Here is a 20324-nt window from a genome sequence, read left to right as displayed (position 1 = left end):
CTACCCCAGAGTCCCCAGCGACCAACAGTACATCTTCGAAATAAGAATTACTTTAAAATTTAATTTATATTTATAAGATTAAAACTTTGGGAAAAAATTTAAAAGTAATTATAATAACTCACTCATCTGAACAAGTCACAAAATTCACAAGAGAACTAAAAATCCGTACATGTTAGCTATGATGGTTTAGTATGTACATCAGGGTTGTGCATAGCTAAGATTTTGCAGACTTAGAGTGAGTGATTCCTCCTTAATTCCTGTTCCTTGTTTAGTTATGGATTTAGGGCAGAGCCACTCAGTCGACCGTCTTATTCATCTTAATTATACATAACTTGTATATGTCAGGCGATCATAGAGGTACCAAGGAGGATCATAATATAAAGTATCGACACTAGTTATCAAAACACTTGCACTGTTAGTACTCGCTCATCGCGGTACGATTGGTGGCAGTGGTAATATCAAGGAGAAAACAGAAAGCACTAGAAAGTTTACACAGAGTACATTGTCGAGCACACTTGGAATACACCATCGTATAACAAACGTTTCTTTCAAATCCGCCTAACATTTTTTTTCTGTAAAGAGTCCGTTGTCATCATTCGTCATGGATTGGCGTGGTCCTCACCATACTAAGTTCATATGTTTCCATCGCCTTGACCGTCAAATTCACGAAACCCTCGTCATTCGTAACGAAAACCCGACCTAGACCTCAGTATTGTCTCTTTCCTTTTAAACCCCAAAGTACTCATGCGAGGAGTACCGTGCCTTCCGAAACCTTGTCGCCGTATACTCAACAGACCTTCCCGAACTACCACTCGTCCAACAGATCAAGTTCAAGCACAGAGGCTATGGACGAATACAGCCCACCTATCACTATTAAGTGTATATGCGAGGGTGGTATATAATTATGATTATGCAGATTTAGTATGTGTGTTTCCGCCCTATCTCCTGTTCCTCGTTTGGTTGTGAACCTGGGGCAGAGTCGCACATCCGACCTCTTACTAATCTTAATTATATGCGACTGGTATAAACGAGGTGATGATAGATGGACCAAGTATGAATCTTATCATGAGCGTCAGGGTAAAGTTGCCCAGGTCTACGAGTGGGTATTCCGCCATTCAGAGGAGCACAACCCCAGGAGTACTGCAAAGAAAGCTAATTTCGGGACGAAATTCTCTCTAACGGGGGGATGATGTGACAACCCGAAAACTTTTATTGGATTAGGTCAAACACATCAACTTAAGGTCAAACTTATATGCTTCTAGACCGAGTATACATAAGGGTTGCGTATTAGGAAGCGAGCCACATAAGAACCAAGAGCCTAGAACAACATTTGTGCCATAAAACCTCAACAAGTGAGGTTCACAGCCAAGGACCATGTTCACGGCCGTGAACCCCTCATGGGTCGTGAACTCATGGTATATAGATGAATGTTAGCCACTTTTCCTTCACTTCTTCTTTTCTTGGCGCAAGCACTCCATTCTCTCTCAAATATCATAGTTCAAGAACACCATCTTTCACTCCTAAACACCCCTTTCCTTTGATACCTCATAGAAGCTTACTAGAATCTTCAAACACTCACCAAAACACCTATATCTTCAAGTGTTCTTACATTTGGGCCGTGAACCCTTCAAGATTGGGTTGTGAACACCAAGTGGCCGTGAACCACTCATCAAGTTGGGCCGTGAACCAACTTGGGTCGTGAACCATTCATCCATTTGGGTCGTGAACTTCCAATCAACCTCCTATCTTGTTTCCAACACTTCTTTGGTGCGTTATCCTTGCATCCTAGGTTGTTTCCATATCACCTTTGTAGTTAGATTTGCTAATTTCATGCATATATGTATCAAGATATGTCATTTAGGACTCGTTTGTGTCTCGGGACTTCATTCGTGGAACTTCTCATCCTTACGCGAATCTTCAACTGAATCACCCACATAAGGTGAGTTCATACCCCTATAATCAATCTTTTAAATGTTTTAAATGCTTTTAAGGGGGGGGGGGGGAATACAAGTTGAACATAATGATATTGTGTAAATGTTTATCTGTGATAACCATCACATTAAAGGATTTCTTATGCTTTTGTAAGTGATCAAATCATTTCAAAAACTCTTTTAAAGTTATGTCACTTTGTTGTTTACAAAACTCTGTTTTTTTAAAGTACAATCATAACTCAGTAGATAATTGAGTCTTTTCTACAAATCAGATACAGTTCAAGTAAACATACTAGTAAACTATAATAGGTATAGTTTAGGAGTTCAGTTCATACTCTCACTAGTACAGGGAGGAACATACTATAACTAGAACAGGGAGGAACATACTATAACAAGTTCAGGGAGGAACATACTATAACAAGAACAAGATAACAATAATGTGAAACCACTACTTCATGGCTTAGCAATATACTTGTTATGTCGTGTTTTGTAACCAGAGTCTCCTGGAGGGAGAGCGTGAGTTTGTGTATAGATCTATACGGGATTGACCGTACTACACCTTGCTGCTAACTACAGTGGGACCTGCAGGTCTACAGGTGACGAATGTCATACCATTTTCGACGTCTTTGGAGCGTCGTGTTTCATACTAGTCAAACCAAGCATGGTTATAACCTCATCACATTTTAACCTTAATTAACAAACTGGTTTTTAAGGTAGTTGGTGCTTCAGTAGTCACTTTTATACAACATTACTGAATACTTTCATTTTCCCATTACATTCATATAGTGATCTTTTCACATATAAGGTAATGCAAACTATTTTCTAGTAAGATAGTCTTAAACTTGGGAAAAATTACATCATTACAAAAGACAAAGAGAACAGTCGAGTCTTAGTACATTTAGTTAGAAGGGGCTCTATAATGCTAACTTTATGATTCCTTGGTAGATACATCAGTGATATATATTAATCGGGTCGGACAGACAGTAGGATGTGTGCTTTCCGCTTCATTTCTTGTTCCTTGTTTGGTTGTGGGCTTATAGCAGATTCACCCAGTCTACTATCTATTCGATCTTAGCTATATATATATATATATATATATATATATATATATATATATATATATATATATTACGTATACACCAAGTAATCATAAGGAGTACCAGGTATGGGTCAGGTCATAGTATACATATTCAATACACCATTTTCTAGTACAAAAACATAATTTTCAGATAGAACATTTAATAGGCTAAACTAGAAACTTATCAGTAAAATGGTTTAATTCATTTTATTAAATCAGTATAACTTAAAGGACCTTTAGTGGTTAATTCTATAATACCTTAGTTTATACATCAGGGTTATATATAATTAATATCCGATAGGCAGTTGGATGTGTGCTTTCCGCCTTACTTCCTGTTCCTTGTTTGGTTGTGGGCTTAGGGCAGATTCACCCATTTAACTGTCCGTTCGATATTAGATTATATATAGCTTGTATAAACTAAGTGATTATAGAAGGAACTATTGTGGTTACCATTTTTACTAAAGGAAATATGGGTTTTTCTTAAAGAATGTTTTCATCAAATATAAAGGAAGTATTACAGTTAACTCCGTGAGTACCAAATGAATACACCAGGGTTATATACAACGAAGATCTAACAAACAATGGGATGTGTGGCTTCCGCCTCATTTCCTGTTCCTTGTTTGGTTGTGGGTTAGGGCAGATTCACACAATCGATTGTCTGTTTACTCTGGGTTTTATATAACTTGTATCCATTTAGTACTCATATAAGGGATTGTAGAGCCATTTTTACTTATCATTCATCACATCAGAAAATATAGGATTTTCTGGAGGAACATGCGAGCTTTTCTAAAAGAACTTACTGATGGGTTTTCAGCATTCTAACACTCCTATGGTGTACATGCAACCCTAGAAACCTTGGATCTATGTTTGACTAAGATACATGCAAATAATTATTTTTCCAAGGTTCTTATCCTAACTAGCATGGCATGGGGTACTTGAATCAAATAAAACTAGTAGAATTACTTACCTTGTAGTAGTAGTTGATTGCTTGGAGTTTGAGAGCCTAGCACCAATAATGTGAATGCCTCAAATGGAAGTCACAAATCACCACAAACTTGGAAACTTGAGAGAATAGTCACAAACTTCTTGAAATCGGCCCTCTTGGTTTACACACATCAACTCGTCCAATTTCAAGAACCAAAGCCTCCTTTATATAGTGTGGTGGATTAGGGTTACATCCATGTAAACCCTAATACCCATGTCTTTTCATTTCCATGAGATCCATGGGTTAAAGCTCCATGGAGTATCCATGGACTTTCCATGCAAGCCTAGCCCATTCCAAATAAGCATTAGCCCACACTATATAAATACAAGAGCCCATATTTAATTAGTCATACTTTTGATCTCTAAATTAATTCTAAATTAATTATAGATCAATACTAATTAAATAATATGATTTTATATTAATATATTAGGACTTATAATATATTAATAAATCATAACTTATACTATTCTCAAACGATTATCCATAAATTGTTCGGGTGAAGTGCAACCCAAATGGACCACGTCGGGTCGGGTCAAGTACATACCAAATATAGTTATGGACTTAGACACTATATCCAACAGTCTCCCACTTGGATAAGTCTAATAACTATAGTTGCAAGTATGACTTCAGGAACCGATCAACAATCGTAGCTCTTAAAACTCTGTTGAACTATGAAGCGCCATTTTAGATAAGTGATCATATAATCCTCTGTTCTAGATATCAGCCGGACAAATACATGGAACATGGTTTTGCTTATTGTCCAGCATTTGTTTCCTGATTTCTGATTTGTTTGACATAGAACTTAACTGAACACATCAATTTAGTTCTGACCGGGCCCGATACATAGGTCAAAACAAAATCATCGAGGGTCCCAGATATCGCTTCTAATCCTAGAAGGAACAGATAAACTTCGACTCATATGTTTGCTCTACTACTTGTTGAATTACATACAAAAGCACAGTTTATAACATCGAGTTACCAATGCGTTTTCGTGCAATCAATGCATAACCAACTCATAGGCAACAAATCATATCTCTAGGTTTGAAGACTTATATGATATTACCGTCTCACGATCACTCGAGATAAATTCCATGAAGTGATACAAGTGAGCGTGGGTTGAATCCAATACTCAGAAATTATGAGCACTCATGAGTGTTGTAGCCCCGCTTTGTATAACATCTTAGACCTCTACAAGCCAACCCATGCCAGTCTTGATTCATATCTACTTCCAACATATGACCGACCGTGGAGAGTTTGAATAATATGATATAAACCATAACATAATTATTCTGGAAGTCAAAACATGCAAAAAGAAATAATAGTAAACGATTGACAAGAGATAGCAACACTTTACTCATAAATAACAGCTTTTATTTATCATCAAATGTCAATTACATTTTACAAATTTCAAGATTATCTAACTACTAAAACTAATATCATCCTTCAGCCCTCTGCTCCGAGCATGCTGGAGATGCTTAGCCCAAGTCAGTCCCTTCGTGAGGGGATTTGCTGGGTTCTCATCCGATGATACCCTCTTTGCCACGAGGATTCCTTCTTCTATTCGATGTCTAATGAAGTGATATTTTCTGTCAATATGTCTGGATCTCCCATGATCTCTTGGTTCCTTGGCTAAGGAAACCGCACTATTGCTGTCACAGAAAATCTCCATTGGCTCCTTTATAGCTGGTACAACTCCAAGGTCTCCGATGAAGTTCTTTAGCCATATAGCCTCCTTTGCTGCCTCGCTTGCTGCTATATACTCTGATTCACAAGTGGAATCAGCCACTGTCTCCTGCTTGGAACTTTTCCAAGTAATTGCCCCTCCGTTTAGAGTAAAGACCCAGCCCGACTGAGAGCGGAAATTATCCCTGTCAGTCTGAAAGCTAGCATCACTGTACCCTACAACTCTCAAGTCCTCACTGCCACCGAGGGTAAGGACCCAGTCCTTAGTCCTCCGTAGGTACTTGAGGATATTCTTTACCGCAGTCCAGTGTGACTTGCCAGGGTTCCCCTGATACCTGCTAACCATGCTTAAAGCAAAGGTTACATCAGGTCGAGTACACGTCATAGCATACATGATCGATCCTACAGCTGAAGCATAAGGTATTCGACTCATTTATGCTATCTCAGCCTCAGTACTAGGGCTTTGTGTCTTACTCAATCTGGCTTTACTCTGGATGGGTAACTCTCCTTTCTTGGAGTTATGCATGTTGTACCTTTTCAACACTTTGTCCACATAGGTGCTTTGACTAAGTCCAGTTAGTCTTTTACTCATGTTTCTCAAAATCCTTATCCCTAGGATATAGGCAGCTTCTCCAAGGTCCTTCATAGCGAAACACTTCCCAAGCCAGGACTTTACTTCCTGCAGGGTTGGGATGTCATTTCCTATGAGTAGTATGTCATCCACATACAGTACCAAAAAGCTGACTATACTCCCACTAGCCTTGATATAGACACAAGATTCATCTTCACTCCTTGAAAAGCCAAATTCTTTGACTTTCTCATCAAAGCAAAGATTCCATCTGCGAGGTGCCTGTTCTAATCCATAAATGGATTTCTCGAGCTTACACACTCTACTGGGGTACTCTGTACTGACAAAACTCTCTGGCTGAACCATGTAAACATCTTCAGCCAACTTTCCATTAAGGAAAGCGGTTTTGACATCCATTTGCCATATTTCATAATCATGAAATGCAGCAATGGCTAACAGAACCCTAATAGACTTAATCTTGGCCACTAGTGAAAAGGTCTCATCATAATCAACTCCCGGAGTTTGAGAATAACCCTTTGCAACCAGTCGTGCCTTATAAGTGTGTACATTACCATCCATGTCGGTCTTCTTCTTGAAGATCCATTTGCACCCAACTATCTTACGATCAGGTACATTGTCAACCAAGTTCCAAACTTGATTGTCATACATGGACTGTATCTCGCTATCTATAGCCTCTTTCCATTTAGCAGCCTCAGGGCCTGCCATGGTTTCCGTGTAGCTGTTAGGCTCATCCAGATTTACCAGTGTGTTATCACTGATAAGTGTCTCACCTTCTGCAGTAATACGAAAACCATAATAATGCTCAGGTGCATTCCTAACTCTGGTGGAACGCCTCAGAGGTATAGATTCTTCAGTCGGCTCAACAGGAGTTTCCTCCTCAGGTTGAGGGCTAGGGTTTGAGGTTCCTTCACCACTTGACTCTTGAATTTCCTCAAGGTCAATTTGCCTCCCACTGTCTCCTTGGCTCATGAATTCTCTCTCTCGAAAGAATCCTCTTCTTGCTACAAAGACCACATTATCACTGGGTCTGTAGAAGATGTAACCAAAGGATTTCTGTGGGTAGCCGAGGAAAATACACCTTTTGCTTCGGGGTTCAAGCTTATCGTGAGTCTCGCGTCTCACGAAAGCCTCGCAACCCCAAATCTTGATGTGGTCTAGATTGGGAACTTTTCCAGTCCACACCTCGTGAGGTGTTTTGGCAACCTTCTTTGTAGGGACTAGATTAAGGATATGGGCGACAGTCTCTAAGGCATACCCCCAAAATGAGATTGGTAGCGAAGCTCGACTCATCATGGAACGAACCATGTCCAACAAGGTCCGATTGCGCCTCTCAGCTACACCATTCAACTGTGGTGTCCTAGGAGGTTTCAATTGTGAGACAATCCCACATTCCCCAAGATAGTCAAGGAACTCAGTACTAAGATACTCACCACCACGATCGGATCGAAGCATCTTAATGTTCCTGCCCAACTGATTCTCCACTTCTTGCTTAAACTCTTTGAATTTCTCAAAGGTTTCTGACTTATGCTTGATTAGGTAGACATATCCATATCTACTAAAATCATCAGTAAAAGTCACATAGAACCGATTAGCATCTCTTGTGGCGGTTCTGAAGGGTCCACACACATCCGTGTGTATGAGGTCCAACAAACCTTCACCCCTAGCACAAGTGCCAGTAAAAGGTGACTTTGTCATTTTACCAAGCAAACAAGATTCACAACTATCATCTGACTTTAGGTCAAATGACTCCAAGACTCCATCCTTTTGGAGTTGGCCTATGCGTTTCTTGCTTACATGTCCAAGACGACAATGCCATAAGGATGCTTTATCTAAGCTAGTGGAAGAGTTAATACACAATACATTATTTCCTAGATTATCTACAACAGATACAGTTGTTGGATTAGGTGTCTAAGCCCATAACTATAATTGGTATGTACTTGAATTGATAGCAGCACAGTCCTTTTGGGTTGCCCTCAACCTAGCAACTGGACAAGGAAATTATGAAAGGAGAGATATTAATTTATAAGATTAATAAATTAATATATATATAAATGATTTATTAATATGTTAATGGATTAATATATTAATTAGAAATCATTATGTTTAATTAATTGTTAGCCAGAAATTAATCAGAATTGATTTTGGGGTTAAAAGAATTAATTATAAGGTGCAGGGACTAGTTTGCAATTATCTAATAGTTGAGTGGAAGGCTCTAGAACCCCCTTGGAAGAGGGTGGACGAAATCTTTAGGGGAAACCCTAATAATTTCGTCCATAGGGGCTTGGATAAGGCCCTTGGGTTTGCTTAGGCCCTAAGCAAAGGATAACTAGGGTTTCCCTAAACCCTAGTTCCCTCAACTATTTAAGGAGCCTCCTGGCTCACATTTTGGGTACTGATTCTTTGGAAGAATACCTTGGCCGAAATTGCATACTCCCTCTCCTCTCTCTTCTTCTACTTTCCTTCTTGCTAGTTTGGGTGTGATTCCATTAGAGGCATTACATTTGTGGTGCTAAGCTTCCAAGAAGATCAAGATCAAGATCAAGGGAATATCAATTGTTTGCTATAACAATTGAAAGGTATGTAAACCCTAAACCCTAGTTTACTATTTTCGATAATAGCCTCTCTCCTCTAGGGTTCTTGTTTTGCAATTCAAAGTTGTATGTTCAATAGTTAAAACATAGATCCAAAGTAGGTTGCATGTGAACTTAGGAATTGTTTTCTAGTTTATTTGTTGTACCTAAAACCCATCAGTGGTATCAGAGCCATTGTTGTTTTAAATTGAATTGCTACAATTGTTGAATTGCAAATTAGGGTTTATAGCTATTAAACCCTAAAGGCCAAAATTTTCGATTTCTAGGGTTTTGGATCAAAGGGTTTTTTTTCGAAAACCCTAGCCTCCAAAGAACCCTAATCGAAATTAGGGTTAGGGTTTTGAAAACCCTAGCCTCCTCCCTTATGAATTTCGAAATATGCTAAGAGGATAACTAGGGTTTCTTGTTTTTGGATAATTGTTACTTAATTAGATTAATTGGATAATTATCCTTACCCTATTTTTCGAAATTAGAGGGATAAGGATTAGGATTAAATTAATTGATTAATTTAATTAGATAATCCTTACAAGATTTAATAATTTGATTAATAGTTAATTAATAGATAAATATTAAATCTAGTTAATTGGTTTATTCAAATTTGAAATTAATAGCTTAAATTTCGAAATTTATATAAACCCTTGAAGTTTTAAAAGGTTTTAAAACACACCTTATATATATTATAATTAAAGGTTTAATATTATATGTATAAGAATATGGTCAGTCAAATCGCTAGTATGCCTCATTCACGAAGCTAGTCTATAAGGGGGGTATAAGGAAACTGCCTATAAAATGGTAGTTGAATGGGTGTCCACTCTCACCCACCGCTTCCTGGATTAGTGGAGGGTCGTTAGCAGAACGGATTTGATAGGACAACTACTTCTCATTAAAAGTATAATGATATTAAAGAAAGTACTAGAACATTATTTTCAAAATCCCAACTCTAGTTACTTTAGGAAAAATGTGAAAAGTATGCTAATCCATGAAATTGCACATTATGCTTTATTGGTCGTTAGTGGAGCGTGTGTGGTTAACCAGCACACTAAAAGGCACTAATAAAGAGTAGCAATGGGTATCTCATAATTGTCATTTTGATGGAGCGTGTGTGGTTTACCAGCACATCAATAGTTAATGATAAAGACAATGAGGTTACCAAGCACATTTGCATGGTTATTCACATCTTGTTTGTGATCCTCGGCATCCCAGTCACAAATAGAAGAGCATAATCTGAGATTAAAACATGCCATTGAATAGTTTCAATGTATCTCAAAAGAATTAGGAATTTCACTTCGTTTGTTTCGTCTAATGGTGGAATTGGTGAATCGTCATTCGCCTACCTTTATGAAATTTGCACTTGGATCTCGGCATCCCATTTCTGAGTTGTGAATCTTCATAGTTGGATCCTAACCTTGATATTATATCTTTGGGTTATTCTATTAAGGTATCTTGAAATCTAACTAAAACTTTCTTTCTTTTCAGATGTCTACTCCTGGAAACACTTCTGCTTCGTCCTCCTCCAACCAAAACTTCTCTTTGCTCAATATATGCTCCAAAGTCGTTATGGATGGCTCAAACTATAACGATTGGATGCGCAACATCAAGATGGCTCTTCGTTTCGAGAACAAAGAATATGTTCTTGAAAAGGAGCTCAAAGAGCTTGATGAGAATGAAGCTACTCCTGAAGATCTTGCTGCCTACAACAAACATTACGATGATGCTACCAAAGTGGCATGCATCATGGTGGCAACTATGTCCCCAGAACTGCAGAGGTACTATGAGGACTACTGGCCTTTCGAGATGAACAAGGACCTTATGGAAAAGTACCATAAGCGAGCTCGTCAAGAAAAGTTCGAAGTAGTCAAGTCACTCATGGCTTGCAAGATGAAAGATGGGGAGTCGGTTGTGTCACATGTGCAAAGAATGCAACGCTACATAGAGCGTTTGGTCAAGCTCAATATTCACTTTGATGAGGAATTGGCCATTGACATGGTCTTGAACTCACTTCCTGAATGTTATGGTCAGTTTATTCTAACTTACCATTTGAACAATACTGAGCAGACCTTGGCCCAATTGCACAACTTGTTGCAGACAGCTGAGGCAGGGATGAAGGGTAAAAGTATACCCTCCACACCTGCTAGTGCCCCTGTTTTGGCTATTGGACAGGGAAAGGGGAAAAAGAGGAAAGGTCCTCCCAAGCAAAACTGGAAGAGCAAGGCTCAAGCTAGGTCATCTAGTAATGGCCCAAAGGCTAAGCCCAATGGTTCCACTCCCCATGTTTCTGATCCAAAAGAGGCAGTTTGCTTTTACTGCAACCAAAAGGGGCATTGGAAGAGATCTTGCCCACAGTATCTGCAAGATATCAAGGATGGCAAAGTGAAGCCATCTTCGGCAGGTATTTACACTATTTCTGCTAATAACTCATTATCTTCTCGTTCATGGGTCCTTGATACAGGATGTGGTTTTCATATCTGTTCTGATTTGCAGGGTCTAAAGGAAAGTGAGGAGATAGAGCGAGGAAGGATAAACCTGATCATGGGAAACAGAAAGTCTTCACCAGTAACCAAGATCGGAGTTTATCAGCTTCTGCTTAGTAATGATGTTAGATTAGATTTAATAAATTGTTGCTATTCGTCTGAGATGACGAGAAACATTATTTCATTTCATGCATTGTTCAGACAAGGTTTTACATATTCTTTTAATGATTTGAATGGTTCAATTTCTGTTTATAAGAATGGTGTTTTTATGTTTGAAGCTTTGCCTTGTAATGGTGTGTATGAAACAGTGACTTGTGTTGATAGCCTAGGAAATAGTGTACTTAATATTGACTTGTCTAATAGTGTAGACAAGGCATGCTTGTGGCATTGTCGTCTTGGACACATTAACAAGAAACGCATAGCCCAACTCCAAAAGGATGGAGTGTTGGAATCATTTGACCTAAAGTCAGATGATATGTGTGAGTCTTGTCTTTTGGGAAAGATGACAAAATCACCATTCACAGGGTCTTGTGAAAGAGGTGAAGGTCTGTTGGATCTCATACACACAGATGTGTGTGGGCCCTTCAGATCAACTACAAGAGATGCTAATCGATTCTATGTGACTTTCACTGACGATTATAGCAGATATGGATATATCTACTTGATCAAGCATAAGTCAGAAACTTTTGAAAAGTTCAAAGAGTTTAAACATGAAGTCGAAAATCAATTGGGCAGAAAGATAAAGATACTTAGATCCGATAGAGGCGGGGAGTATCTTAGTATCGAGTTTAACGACTATCTGAAAGAATGTGGGATAGTCTCACAATTGACTCCTCCTAGGACACCACAGTTAAATGGTGTAGCTGAGAGGCGCAATCGAACCTTGTTAGACATGGTTCGTTCTATGATGAGTCGGGCTTCGCTTCCTATTCACTTCTGGGGGTATGCCTTAGAGACAGCCGCCCACATCCTCAATCTTGTCCCTACAAAGAAGGTTGCCAAAACACCTCATGAAATGTGGACAGGGAAAGTTCCCTCGTTAGCACATATTAAAGTCTGGGGTTGTGAAGCTTTCGTAAGACGAGAGACTCACGACAAGCTAGCAGCTAGAAGTGAGAAATGTGTTTTCATTGGTTACCCAAAGCAGTCTTTTGGATATTTGTTCTACAGGCCTAGTGAGAACGTGGTCTTTGTAGCACGAAGAGGAGTCTTTCTTGAAAGAGAGCTCATATTCAAAGAGGACAGTGGGAGCACTATTGACCTTGAAGAAATTCAAGAGTCAGCCAATGAAGGAACCTTAGATGACACTAGCACTCAACCAGAGGAAACAGTTCCTGTTGAACCAATTGATAACTCATTACCTCTTAGAAGATCCACTAGGGTGAGTGTGCCACCTGAGTTGTATGGTTTTCATATTACTTCAGATGGTGACACATTCATAAGTGACAGAACACTGGTAAACTTAGATGAACCAGTCACTTATAAGGAAGCAATGGCAGGCCCAGAGGCTTCCAAGTGGAAAGAGGCAATGGACAGCGAGATTAAGTCCATGTATGACAACCAAGTTTGGAATTTGGTTGATAGTGCACCAGGTCGCAAGACAGTTGGGTGCAAATGGATCTTCAAGAAGAAGACAGACATGGATGGGAATGTGCATACATTCAAGGCTCGACTGGTTGCAAAAGGTTTTACTCAAACCCCAGGGGTTGACTATGATGAGACTTTCTCGCCAGTGGCTAAGATTAAATCTATTAGGATATTGCTCGCCATAGCTGCCTTTCATGATTATGAAATCTGGCAGATGGATGTCAAAACTGCTTTCCTTAAGTTGGCTGAAGATGTTTACATGAGTCAGCCAGAGGGTTTTGTTGATGCAAAGTTCCCTAATAGAGTGTGCAAGCTTGAGAAATCCATTTATGGATTGAAACAAGCATCTCGCAGTTGGAATCTTTGCTTCCATGAGAAAGTCAAAGAATTTGGTTTCTCTAGAAGTGAAGATGAGTTCTGTGTGTATATCAAAGCTAGTGGGAGTATAGTAACTTTTCTGGTGTTGTATGTCGATGACATATTACTCATTGGTAACGACGTTCCAACCTTGAAAGAAGTTAAGTCTTGGCTTGGAAAGTGTTTTGCCATGAAAGACCTTGGAGAAGCTGCCTATATTCTTGGGATTAGAATATTGAGAGATAGAAAGAAGAGACTAATTGGACTTAGTCAGAGCACATACTTGGATAAGGTACTAAAGAGGTTTAGTATGGAAAATTCCAAGAAGGGAGAGCTACCTATCCAGAGCAATACCAAATTGAGTAAGACTCAATGCCCGAGTACAGATGTTGAAATAGATGACATGAGTCGTGTACCTTATGCTTCCGCTGTCGGATCGATCATGTACGCTATGACATGTACTCGCCCTGATGTGGCATTTGCTTTGAGCATGGTCAGTCGATATCAGGGAAACCCAGGTAGAGCTCATTGGATAGCAGTTAAGAATATACTCAAGTATTTGCGAAGGACAAAGGACTGGGTTCTTGTGCTTGGTGGCAGTGATACTTTGAGAGTAGATGGTTACAGTGATGCCAGCTTTCAGACGGATAGAGATAACTTCCGTTCTCAGTCGGGCTGGGTATTTTTACTGAATGGAGGAGCAGTTACTTGGAAGAGTTCCAAGCAAAATACGGTGGCTGATTCTACTTGTGAATCAGAGTACATTGCAGCAAGTGAAGCGTCGAAAGAAGCAGCTTGGTTGAGGAACTTCATCGGGGATCTCGGATTTGTTCCAACCATCCAGGAGCCTATGGAACTCTTCTCCGATAATGAAGGAGCGGTTGCCTTGACAAAGGAACCGAGAGATCATGGTAAGACCAGACATATCGACAGAAACTACCATTTCATTAGACATAGAGTTGAAGAAGGCCATCTTATAGTAAAGAGGGTGTCATCTGAAGATAACCCAGCAGATCCCCTCACAAAGGGTCTGAGTAGGGCTAAGCATATTCAGCATGCTCGGAGCATAGGACTGAAAGATGATATTAGTTTTAGTAGTTAGATTAGTTTTTGAAACTTGTAACAAAGTAAATGTAATTGACTTTTGGTGATTAAATAATAAAGTATTATTTATAAGTTTGGCTACTACCTTTTGTCAATTGTTTATTATTGTGTTTCATTTTTGCATGTTTTACTTCCTAAATAATGAGATTATTCAAACTCCACAGTCGCTCGTACTCTTGGAAGTAAGTAGTGAATTAAGACTGTCATGAATTGGATTGCAGATTGTCTAAGGATAGACATGGCAATAGAATTGCTGCAATGTTCATGAGTACTCAGAAATTGAGATTTGAGTATTGGATAAACCCACGCTCAGAGTATTACTTCATGGAATTCATCACGAGTAATACTGAGACGATAATATCTTATAATCTTGAAACGAAGATATATGAGTTGTAATTTACAAGTCGGTTGTGCATTGGTGACACGAAAACGCATCAGTAACTTGGTGTTATAAAACGTATTGTCATGCATAATTTGATGAGTAAAAGATACAAGCATATGAGTCAACGTTTATTCGTTCCTTTTGCCCTAACAGGAAAAGCGATATCTGTGGGCCCCTCGATGATTTGGTGTTGACTTATGTGCTGGGCCCAGCCAGGACTAAATTGGTGTGTTCAATTAGAAGTCCTACATCATCACAAATCAGGAATCGGGAAACATAGATTCTGGACAAAGAGATTGATTATATTCCATGTCTTTTGTCTGGGGATATCAAGCAGAACGAAGGGTTATATGATCACTTATCTTAGGACACGTAACTGACTGGGTCAGAGTTCGGCAGCAGCTTTTTGGAAGCTACAATTTGCTGGTCAAATTTAGAAGGCATACTAGCAATTATAGTTACAGACTTATCCAAGTGGGAGACTGTTGGATTAGGTGTCTAAGCCCATAACTATAATTGGTATGTACTTGAATTGATAGCAGCACAGTCCTTTTGGGTTGCCCTCAACCTAGCAACTGGACAAGGAAATTATGAAAGGAGAGATATTAATTTATAAGATTAATAAATTAATATATATATAAATGATTTATTAATATGTTAATGGATTAATATATTAATTAGAAATCATTATGTTTAATTAATTTTTAGCCAGAAATTAATCAGAATTGATTTTGGGGTTAAAAGAATTAATTATAAGGTGCAGGGACTAGTTTGCAATTATCTAATAGTTGAGTGGAAGGCTCTAGAACCCCCTTGGAAGAGGGTGGACGAAATCTTTAGGGGAAACCCTAATAATTTCGTCCATAGGGGCTTGGATAAGGCCCTTGGGTTTGCTTAGGCCCTAAGCAAAGGATAACTAGGGTTTCCCTAAACCCTAGTTCCCTCAACTATTTAAGGAGCCTCCTGGCTCACATTTTGGGTACTGATTCTTTGGAAGAATACCTTGGCCGAAATTGCATACTCCCTCTCCTCTCTCTTCTTCTACTTTCCTTCTTGCTAGTTTGGGTGTGATTCCATTAGAGGCATTACATTTGTGGTGCTAAGCTTCCAAGAAGATCAAGATCAAGATCAAGGGAATATCAATTGTTTGCTATAACAATTGAAAGGTATGTAAACCCTAAACCCTAGTTTACTATTTTCGATAATAGCCTCTCTCCTCTAGGGTTCTTGTTTTGCAATTCAAAGTTGTATGTTCAATAGTTAAAACATAGATCCAAAGTAGGTTGCATGTGAACTTAGGAATTGTTTTCTAGTTTATTTGTTGTACCTAAAACCCATCAACAGTTTCATACACGCCATCACAAGGTAATGCTTTAAAATAAAGAACATTATTAAAGAAAGCATCAATACTACCATTATTATTATCAAAATAAAAGGTAAAACCTTGTTTATACAATGCATGAAAGGAAATAACATTTCTTGCCATTTCTGGCGAATAATAACATTTATTCAAATCTAATGTAAACCCACTATTTAGCACTAAGGAATAAACTCCTATCTTGGTGACAGGTGAAGCTTTCCTGTTTCCCATGATCAAGTTTATCTTTCCCTGCTCCACATTCTCACTTCTTTTTAGTCCCTGCAAATCACAACATATATGAATACCACAACCTGTATCAAGGACCCAAGACTTAGAATGAGGTGAGTTATTAGACAATATAGTGTATATACCTGCATGGTTGGGTTTTACTTTCCCATCCTTCAAATCTTGCTGGTACTTTGGGCAGTTTCGCTTCCAGTGCGACTTTTCATGGCAATAGAAGCATTCAGCCTCATTAGGGTTAGCAGAAGGAGTGACAAAACCTTTCTTGGTTTTGCTTGAAGAGGAGCCTTCAAGGGTCTTACCCTTGGTACCCTTAGAAGGGTTATTTCTCTTCTTCCCTTTGCCATGCCCGATTGCCAAGACATTGGCCGCAGTTGGAGTAGGAGTAGGAGTAGTAACAACCGACTTACCCTTTAGACCACTTTCGGCGGTCTTCAAGAGTCCTTGAAGTTTGCTGAGGGTGACTTCTTCCTTGTTCATGTGATATGTCATGCGGAATTGATCATAACACGATGGCAAGGAGTGCAAAATGATGTCTATTGCTAACTCCTCAGGGAAGTTTACATTCAGCTTCAGTAAACGGTCCACATACCTTTGCATTTTCTGTATGTGGCCCGTGATGGGTTCACCATCCTTCATTCGGGTTGTTATCATGGAGGAGATTATTTCATATTGCTCTTGACGAGCACTTTGATGGTAGCGGTCCATCAAGTCCTGGTGCATCTCAAAAGGATAATAGTCTTTATAGGACTTTTGGAGCTCGGCTGTCATGGTGGCCATCATGATGCATGCCACTTTTGTAGCATCTCTTTCATGTACCTCATATTCAGCAAGCTCTTCACGAGTAGCAGTTGGCTCGGGTACCTTCAGCTCCTTGTCGAGAACATATTCTTTGTTCTCATACCGAGTGACCATCCTGATGTTTCTGATCCAATCTTTAAAGTTGGACCCATCAAAGATGACTCTCCCACAAAGATTTATGAGAGAGAAGGAGATAGTAGGGTTTGAGCCAGAAGCATTGTTATTGGAAGACATCTGAAAAGAAGAGGGAATAGATTAGATTAGATATAGAGATAGTCCTTAACAAAACACCCAAATGTAATATTAAGGCTAGGACCCAACACAATATTTTATAACTTAGAAGAGGGATGCCGTAATCTAAGCTATAAGATATTTGAAGGTAGGTGAATGACGATTCACCAATTTCCACCATGAAAAAAGAAATATTTAATTAGGTTTTAATTGGTTTAGAAACTCCTAGATTCTTTGAGATTCATTGAACTTTCTTCAATGGCATGTTTCAATCTCGAGTGTACCCTTCAAGTTTTGTGACTGGGATGCCGAGGATCACAAAACAAGGTGTGAAGTAACCATGCAAATTACTTGGTACCCTTAATGTATTACCCCTCAATCGATGTGCCGGTTAACCACACACGCTCCATCGATACTATGATAAACATTAAGTCACCCTTTACCTACCTTGTTAAGTTCAAGTTAGTGTGCCGGTTAACCACACACGCTCCACTAACGACTTAAACAAAGTGTAAAGTGTAATTTCATGGATTAGCACCTTATTCACATTTTCCTAAAATAACTAAGATTGGGAATTCAATAAAGTTTAGTTACTTTAGTATTATCATTATACTTTTAATGAGAATTAATAAGTCCTTGTCCTACCCGTTCGGCTAACGACCCTCCACCGATCAAGGAAGTGGTGGGTGAGAGTGGACACCCATTAAGTTGCCATTTTATAGGCAACAACCTTATACCCTCCTTATAGACCGGCTTCGTGAATGAGGCGTACTAGCGGTAAGACGACTTGATCTTATACATATATAAATATTATTAAACTTATAATATTATAAAGTATAAGGGTTGAATTTTAACTTTTAAAATTCTAGGGGTTGGAATTAAAGTTTTTAATATGACTTTACATGTTCCAAAACTTGAGGGCAAGTTTTGTAAACTTTCAAAACTTTTCATTTCTCATAACTTATGAGTTAATGGTTATTAAAAATGAATACTCTTCATTTTTTGTAACCTATGTGTTCTTTTAATGGTTATTTATAAATGTGACTTTTGGTTATCCATAACTTAAGAACTAGTTATGGACTCCATTAAAACACATAAAGATCAAGAATTAATCTAATCAATTATTAGCACATAATTTCTATGATCTTCTAAACTCATATGTTTATGAGTGTTCATATCAAAAATTTCAAGAATCGTAAGTACATATACAAAACTTGAAATTTTGATACGAGCTTTTGAACAAAACTTCGATTGTTCAAGTTTTTTTTTTTTTTTTTTTTTTTTTTTTTTTTTTTTGCATCAAGTATCAAATAAACAAACTAGGCTCTGATACCACTGATGGGTTTTCAGCATTCTAACACCCCTATGGTGTACATGCAACCCTAGAAACCTTGGATCTATGTTTGACTAAGATACATGCAAATAATTATTTTTCCAAGGTTCTTATCCTAACTAGCATGGCATGGGGTACTTGAATCAAATAAAACTAGTAGAATTACTTACCTTGTAGTAGTAGTTGATTGCTTGGAGTTTGAGAGCCTAGCACCAATAATGTGGATGCCTCAAATGGAAGTCACAAATCACCACAAACTTGGAAACTTGAGAGAATAGTCACAAACTTCTTGAAATCGGCCCTCTTGGTTTACACACAACTCGTCCAATTTCAAGAACCAAAGCCTCCTTTATATAGTGTGGTGGATTAGGGTTACATCCATGTAAACCCTAATACCCATGTCTTTTCATTTCCATGAGATCCATGGGTTAAAGCTCCATGGAGTATCCATGGACTTTCCATGCAAGCCTAGCCCATTCCAAATAAGCATTAGCCCACACTATATAAATAGAAGAGCCCATATTTAATTAGTCATACTTTTGATCTATAAATTAATTCTAAATTAATTATAGATCAATACTAATTAAATAATATGATTTTATATTAATATATTAGGACTTATAATATATTAATAAATCATAACTTATAATATTCTCAAACGATTATCCATAAATTGTTCGGGTGAAGTGCAACCCAAATGGACCATGTCGGGTCGGGTCAAGTACATACCAAATATAGTTATGGACTTAGACACTATATCCAACACTTACAACTTACTTTACATCACTAAAATACTTATGAACTCACCAGCTTAAATGCTGATCTACTCTTTCAAAATAACTTGTATTCTCAGGAGACTAGTAGATAGGAATGCGCACTAGGATTCAGAAGATGGAGCATAGTAGCTTCCTGTCTTGTTTTGTTATTTACTTGAAGTCAATCTTTTGTGAATCACATACTTTGTAAACACTTTCATATTAATACAGTGGTTGTTTGTTACTTTGATTACTATGATGCATGTGTTGTGATACTAAACATGACGTCCTCTGTCCCCAAACGTTTCCGCCATTCCGGTTTGGGGGTGTGACAGATTTTTAGAGTTATCAATTGTAATATTTTCATTCTCAAATTCGTTTATGATTACGACATCCCTCTTCATAGTTTGAATTGTGAGAAATGGCAAATAAAGTTTGGACATTCGGAACTTATTGCTGTAAGTTCTGAAATAGTTTAGACACACATATGAGCTTTCTAATAAAAGGTGTAGGAGCTTGGATAAAGGTTTATCGAGGCATCTCATATCAAAAATCTAAACTTTAGTAATAAAATCAATAAGTATTGATTTCTAGAAGTTCAGCTGATTTTGGATACATGTCAAGGCTAGTGGAAGCATAAAAGTTATGCTAATAACAAAAAAAATTGTTATGCTAGTGGGGGCATAATTAATTATGGTAAGTGTTGCAAGTTAGCCATGTTAATTATAGAAAACAAAGGTTTCAATTAGCAAAGTTGCAGTGTTTGAAAAGTTGTTTTGCTATAATTAAGGGAGAGGAACTTATGATTCATTTCAAATCTAAAAGCTTAGATTGTGAGATTTT

Source organism: Lactuca virosa, chromosome 9 (assembly GCF_052849685.1).
Source record: "Lactuca virosa cultivar CGN04683 chromosome 9, Lactuca_virosa_CGN04683_v6, whole genome shotgun sequence".
Taxonomy (NCBI): Eukaryota; Viridiplantae; Streptophyta; class Magnoliopsida; order Asterales; family Asteraceae; genus Lactuca; species Lactuca virosa.
This window is presented reverse-complemented; position numbering follows the sequence as displayed.